The sequence below is a fragment of the Dipodomys spectabilis genome, unplaced genomic scaffold (assembly GCF_019054845.1).
Source record: "Dipodomys spectabilis isolate Male_0828 unplaced genomic scaffold, ASM1905484v1 ptg000129l, whole genome shotgun sequence".
Taxonomy (NCBI): domain Eukaryota; kingdom Metazoa; phylum Chordata; class Mammalia; order Rodentia; family Heteromyidae; genus Dipodomys; species Dipodomys spectabilis.
This window is the reverse complement of record NW_024870806.1, coordinates 5,104,426-5,110,425: the sequence shown is the minus strand read 5'-3', so window position 1 is coordinate 5,110,425 and position 6,000 is coordinate 5,104,426.

The window sequence follows — 6,000 nt, the reverse complement described above, 5'->3', positions numbered from 1 at the left end:
TGCTTTGTTATAAGAACTGGAAAAGTCTAACCTCTGGTGTGGGCTGCAGTCCATGCTGGCAAACAGCATCTGGATATAGTATTTAGCTCACAGCCAGTCAGACCAACCCAGACTGGAAGCAGGAGTGAGGTGGTGCAGGCACATGGCTCCTATTCCCCTACTCACCCAGACTGGAATCAGGAGTGAGGTGACACAGGCAGGCAGCCCCCACTCACCCGGACCGGAAGCCAGAGTGAGGTGACAAGGGCACCAAGCCCAGACTTATCCAGCCAGGAAGCAGTAGTGAGGTGATAAAAGGACATGGCCCCTACCCACCCAGACGGGAGGCAGTGGTGAGGTGACACATGCACGCGGCCCCCACTCACCTAGAGTGGAAGCAGGAGAGAGGTGAAACGGGCATGCAGCCCACACCCACCAAGACTGGAAGTGGGAGTGAGGTGGTGCAGGCACACGGCTCTTACCCACCAAGACCAGAAGCATGAGTGAGGTGACAAGGGCACACGGGCTCCCTCTACCTCCCCCAGAATGGAAGCAGGAGTGAGGTGACAGAGGCATACGACCTCTACTTACATAGCCAGGAAGCAGAAGTGAGGTGATGGTCTCATGCCACACCAGAGGCATGATCCTAGCATTCCATGGCAGCCTCTTTCTCTCCCGGCCTTTGTGAAGAGCTGCTAGGTTCCATGATGCACTCCGGAGGTCAAGGGGCTGGAGCCAAGGTTGCTGCTGCCCTCCCCCAACTGTTACTGCACCTGCTGCAGCTATGGAGCAAATTTAATAAGTTCTAATTCACAGACCATATACTATGAACTATTAGTTTCTTCAGGTACCATGTTACACTTGTCACTTAATTTTATAGTTGTAAATGCCTTAAGTGTTCACTGACTTGTAAATATGCTGGAATGGAAATCCTAATATCACTGATGTCTTTTAATTTCTAGGAATGATGATTTTGAAATGACCCTTTCTGAAGAGAAGAGGAGGGGACATAGACCCAACTGTTCAAGTGCCTTTGGGTGACACTCTATTGGCCCAAGAATGAGTTGACAAAGCTGGTATCCAGTTGTTTTTGTGTGAGTCTTTGGCTCATGTTTTCTGTTTGGCCTTGGAGAGTCTTAGGCTTCTCTTTGTAGACACAGAGGATGGGAAATTAATTGCTGAGGCTTATATAGTCAGGAGCCATTTGCTTTCTGCCCTTCTGAAATGGCATCTCACTACATAGCCAAGATGGCTTTGAACTTACTTTGCTTCTGCTTCAGCCTCACAAGTGATGGAATTACATTCTTACCATACCATGCCCAGCTATCTCTCATGGACCATTTGAAATAGAAAAATCATGACATGTGTGTGGGAACACAGGCAGCAAAGATGGACCGGAGAGGAAGTTGAGTGGGCTGAGCCAGAATTGTTTATGTTCAGTGCGTAAACAACTCATGGAAGCTTAGGTGCATATAAGGTATGGCCTTTACAGTGATTGGTTGATTCGATTTCCTCCCCTCCCACGCAGTCTTTTTCTTTTAAAAGGGCATGCTCCATGTTAATAAATGAGTTCCTGCTTGACTTGACTCCCCACTGCATCTGATTGTCCCCCGGGCTAGGGGAGGCTGAGGAACGGGCTAGCGGCCTCACTTACCTTTCCTGGGATGCTGTCCTTCTTTCATGGGATGGACGAAGACCCAACACATGTGTCTATATCTACTAAGAGACGTGCAAAGATCAAATAATTTACAACCCAGTTGTTAAGAATATAGACTCCTCATGTCCAAAACGAGCTTTACAAAGTTGGTGAGGCGGGGGGGGGGGGGGGGGGGGGCCGGGGGGAAGGAGAAGGATTGGGATTGGGGGGGAGGGGGGAGGCTGGGAAGGGATGTGAAGGGTAAACAAAGGAGGAGGCTGCAATGCTTTGTAAGAAATGTACGCATTATCCTGCCCATGTAACTGTAACTCCTCTGTACAGTATGTTCACAAATAAAATTAAATTAAATTAAAAAAAAAAAGAATATAGACTCCTATTCCATCCTGTAATGTTTTCAGAGTGTCTGCTTTGACTTCGAGGTCTTTGATCCATTTGGAGTTGATTCTGGTGCAGGGTGATATGTAAGGATCTAGCTTTAGTTTTCTACAAAATAGTTAACCAATTTTGCCAGCACCATTTACTGAATAGGCTGTCTTTCTTCCATTCTATTTTTTTAGCTCACTTATCAAAGATTAGATGGCTATAGGTCTGTAGGTTCATTTCTGAATATTCAATTCTATTCTATTGGTCCTGAGGTCTGTTCTTGTGTCAGCACCAAGATGTTTTGATTACTATGGCTTTATAGTAGAATTTGAAATTTGGTATTGATATTCCTCCAGCAGTGTTCTTTCCGTTGAGGAGCGTTTTTGCTATTCGAGGACTTTTATTGTTCCATATGAATTTTTGGATTGCCTCTTCTATTTCCTTGAAGACTGAGGTTGTAATTTTGATAGATATAGCATTGAATTTGTAGATAGCCTTGGAAAGTATTGCCTTTTTCACGATGTTAATCTTTCCAATCCAGGAGCATGGGAGTTTTTGCCCTTTTCTAAGTTTTCTTTTGATTTCCTTTTTCAAGTTTTTAAAGTTTTCATCATAGAGATCCTTCACTTCTTTGGTTAAGTTAATTCCTAGGTATTTTATTTTTTGTGGGGCGAAGTTGCAGAGATTCTGTATAGGAAAGGACATAGCTAGCAAGATCAATAGAAAGCCCACGGTTTGTGCGAAGATCTTCACTAGGCATACAACGGACAAGGTTCTCATATATAAAATATACTTGGAACTCAAAAAATTAAATCGAACAACAACAAATCCTCAAAGAAACAACTACCCAATAAATAAGTGGGCTAAAGACTTAAAGAGAAACTTCTCTGAAGAAGAAAGAAGGATGGTCAATAGACACATGAAGAAATGCTCAACCTCCCTAGCAATAAAAGAAATGCAAATCAAAACAACATTAAGATACTACCTCAACCCAGTTAGAATGGCAAAAATAACAACAGATGCTGGAGGGGATGTGGACAGAAGGGAACTTTACTTCATTGTTGGTGGGAGTGTAAACTTGTTCAACCATTTTGGAAAGCAGTATGGAGGTTCCTGAAAAGACTTCACATAGAACTCCCCTATGACCCAGCAGTCCCACTTTTGGGCATTTACCCAAATGTTTACAAACAAGACCACACTAAAGCTACCAACACAACTATGTTTATTGCAGCATTATTTACCATAGCTAAGATATGGAACCAATCCAGATGCCCTTCAGTAGATGAATGGAAAATGTGGTATATATACACAATGGAATTCTATGCCTCCATCAGAAAGAATGACATTGCCCCATTTTTTAGGAAATGGAAAGACTTGGAAAATATTATATTAAGTGAAGTAAGCCAAGCCCAAAGAAACATAGGTCCCATGATTGCCCTTATTTGCAATATCTAGTATATGTATGAGTCATGCAGAAAAGGTCAGATTAAGTGATGTTAGGAAAATGAACCCAAAGATATGTATTTAAATGTTTCTTCTCATGCATTTGTTTCTAACGCAATTATAAGATTATTTCTTTGTTGCTTTGTATGTCCCTCACCCACAGTATAACCCCTGTTTTCACTGTATTTGATGTCAGTATAATTTGTGGAGAGGCAGGGGAAAAAAAAGTCGTTTAAATAAGGATAGAGGTGGATCTGTTGCAACAATTAGAAGTACAAGTTGTCATGTCTAAAACGAACTTTACAACTTGGGAGGGAGGAGGATTGGGTTGGGGGACGGGGGGAGAATGGGAAGGGATGGGAAGGGTAAACAAAGGAGGAGGCTACAATGCTTGATAAGAAATGTACTCACTATCTTGCCCATGTAATTGTAATCCCTCTGTACAGTATTTTCACAATAAAAAAATAATAAATAAAAAAAGAATATAGACTCATATTCAACTGAATTTCAAATTCAATTTTGGTTTCTTACCTGCTTTTAGTTAAAGAGGTAGACAGTATATAACTGAGCTTTATTCGCTTGTACAGAAATGTGGATGGTGCCAGGTATAGGTGACTCATGCCTATAATCTTACTCAGGAGGAGGAGATGTAAGGATTGTGTTTCAAATCCAGCCCAGGCAGAAAAGTCCCCATTAGAATAGCAGGACAAGAGCCAAACTGATGAGCCAGATACTCTTCTGAAAAATGTTTAATATGGTAGATTGTTTCCCACATGTCAGTTTGTTATTCTGCTTCTAGTCAAAAAATGTCTAAGGCTCAGAAAAGGATTCAAGCTCTCTGTTAAACCATACTGTCGCCATTTTGTTTTTACTAAAGGAATAATTAATTTAGACATTGGTAGCTCATGCCTATAAGCCTTGCTGCTTAGGAGGCTGACATCTGAGGAACATGATTTCAGGCCAGCCCAAGCAGGAAAGTCCATGAGATTTGTCTCCAATTAAACAGTGATAAACCCAGAAGAAGAGGTATGCCTTAATAGAGTATTATTCCTCAGGAAAAAGCTCTATTTAAGCTGCCCTAAAACTTCAGGTCATATGTTTGGACATTGCCATCTACAATGCTGCTGGAATCTACCTTCCTTTGGTGTGTGTGCCTACAGCCTGGATTTCACTCCTGTGGATATAGGATGCTTAGCCCTCGACCTTGGGGATGGCATGATCTATGTATGGAATATACTTCCCAGACAAACAACTATGATGCAAGCAATGATTGACAAGGTGTTAAGTCCAAAGTTACAATGGTAAGGATGTATTATGTTTAGCTTTTTTCTTTAGTCAATTGCTTTTTAAAGTTTATCTCCTTATTTAATGAATCTAGGAAATCAAAGTTAATATTGAGGATTTTGGTGCAATTTGAAACTAGGCAAGTAAGAGCACCCATTGTCCCCATATTCAACATTTGAAATTATTAAAACTTTGTTCAGATGTTTTAGTCATCAGAAATTTGAGCCAGGGATGGGAGCTCACACTTGTAATGCTATCTGCTGCCTCTTGACTGATACAGAGAGGATTATGATTTGATGTTAGCCCAGGAAAAACATTCAAAATATTGGATCTCAATCAATATCTGAACCCCATGCATTGTACTTCTTATTTCATCTACTCAGAAAAGGTAAAAAGAAGGATTGTGGTCCATGCTGACCTGTTCATAGAAATAAAACCCTACCACAAAAATGGCTAAAGCTGAGCTGGGTGCAGGTGGCTCATAACTGTAATCTTAGCTATGCAGGAGGTGAGATCTGAAGATCACAGATCAAAGCCAGCCCAGGCAGCCCAGTGAGACTCTTATTTCCAATAAACCACTAGAAAACGAGAAGTGGTACTGTGGGTCAAGCAGTAGAGCCCGCGACTTGAGCTGAAGAGCTCAGGGACAACACCCAGGCACAGAATTCAAGTCACATAACCGAAAGAAGAAAAATGGTGGCTTGGAAGGTGGCTCAGTGGTAGAGCGCTTGGCTTGCGTGCCTGAGTCCCTGGGTTCGATTCCTCAGCACCACATAAGCAAAAAGAAAAGAGCCGGAAGTGGCGCTGAGGCTCAAGTGGTAGAGCACTAGCCTTGAGCTGAAGAACTGAGGGACAGCGCCCAGGTCCAGAGTTCAGGCCCCATGACTGGACCCCCATCCCCCCCCCAAAAAAAGAAAAAAAATGACTAAAGCAAAAAAAAAAAGCAGGTGTATAACTCATCTGTTAGAGTACCTACCTAAAATCATGAGACTCTGAGTTTAAGTTCTAAGATAGGTGGGGAAAGGATGTGAAGGAATAGAAGGAAGAAAAGAAGGAAGGGAGGAGTTATTCTGTATATTGTACTTGCCTAGCTATTTCATTAAGGTGGCTTCTCATTCCTTTTTCTTCTTTCTTCTTCTTCTTTTTTTTTTTTTTTTTGGTCGGTTGTGGGGCTTGAACTCAGGTCCTGGATCCTGTCCCTGATCTTTTGTGCTCAAGGCTAGTGCTCTACCGCTTTGAGTTACATTGTCACATGGTTTTCAGGGGTTAATTGG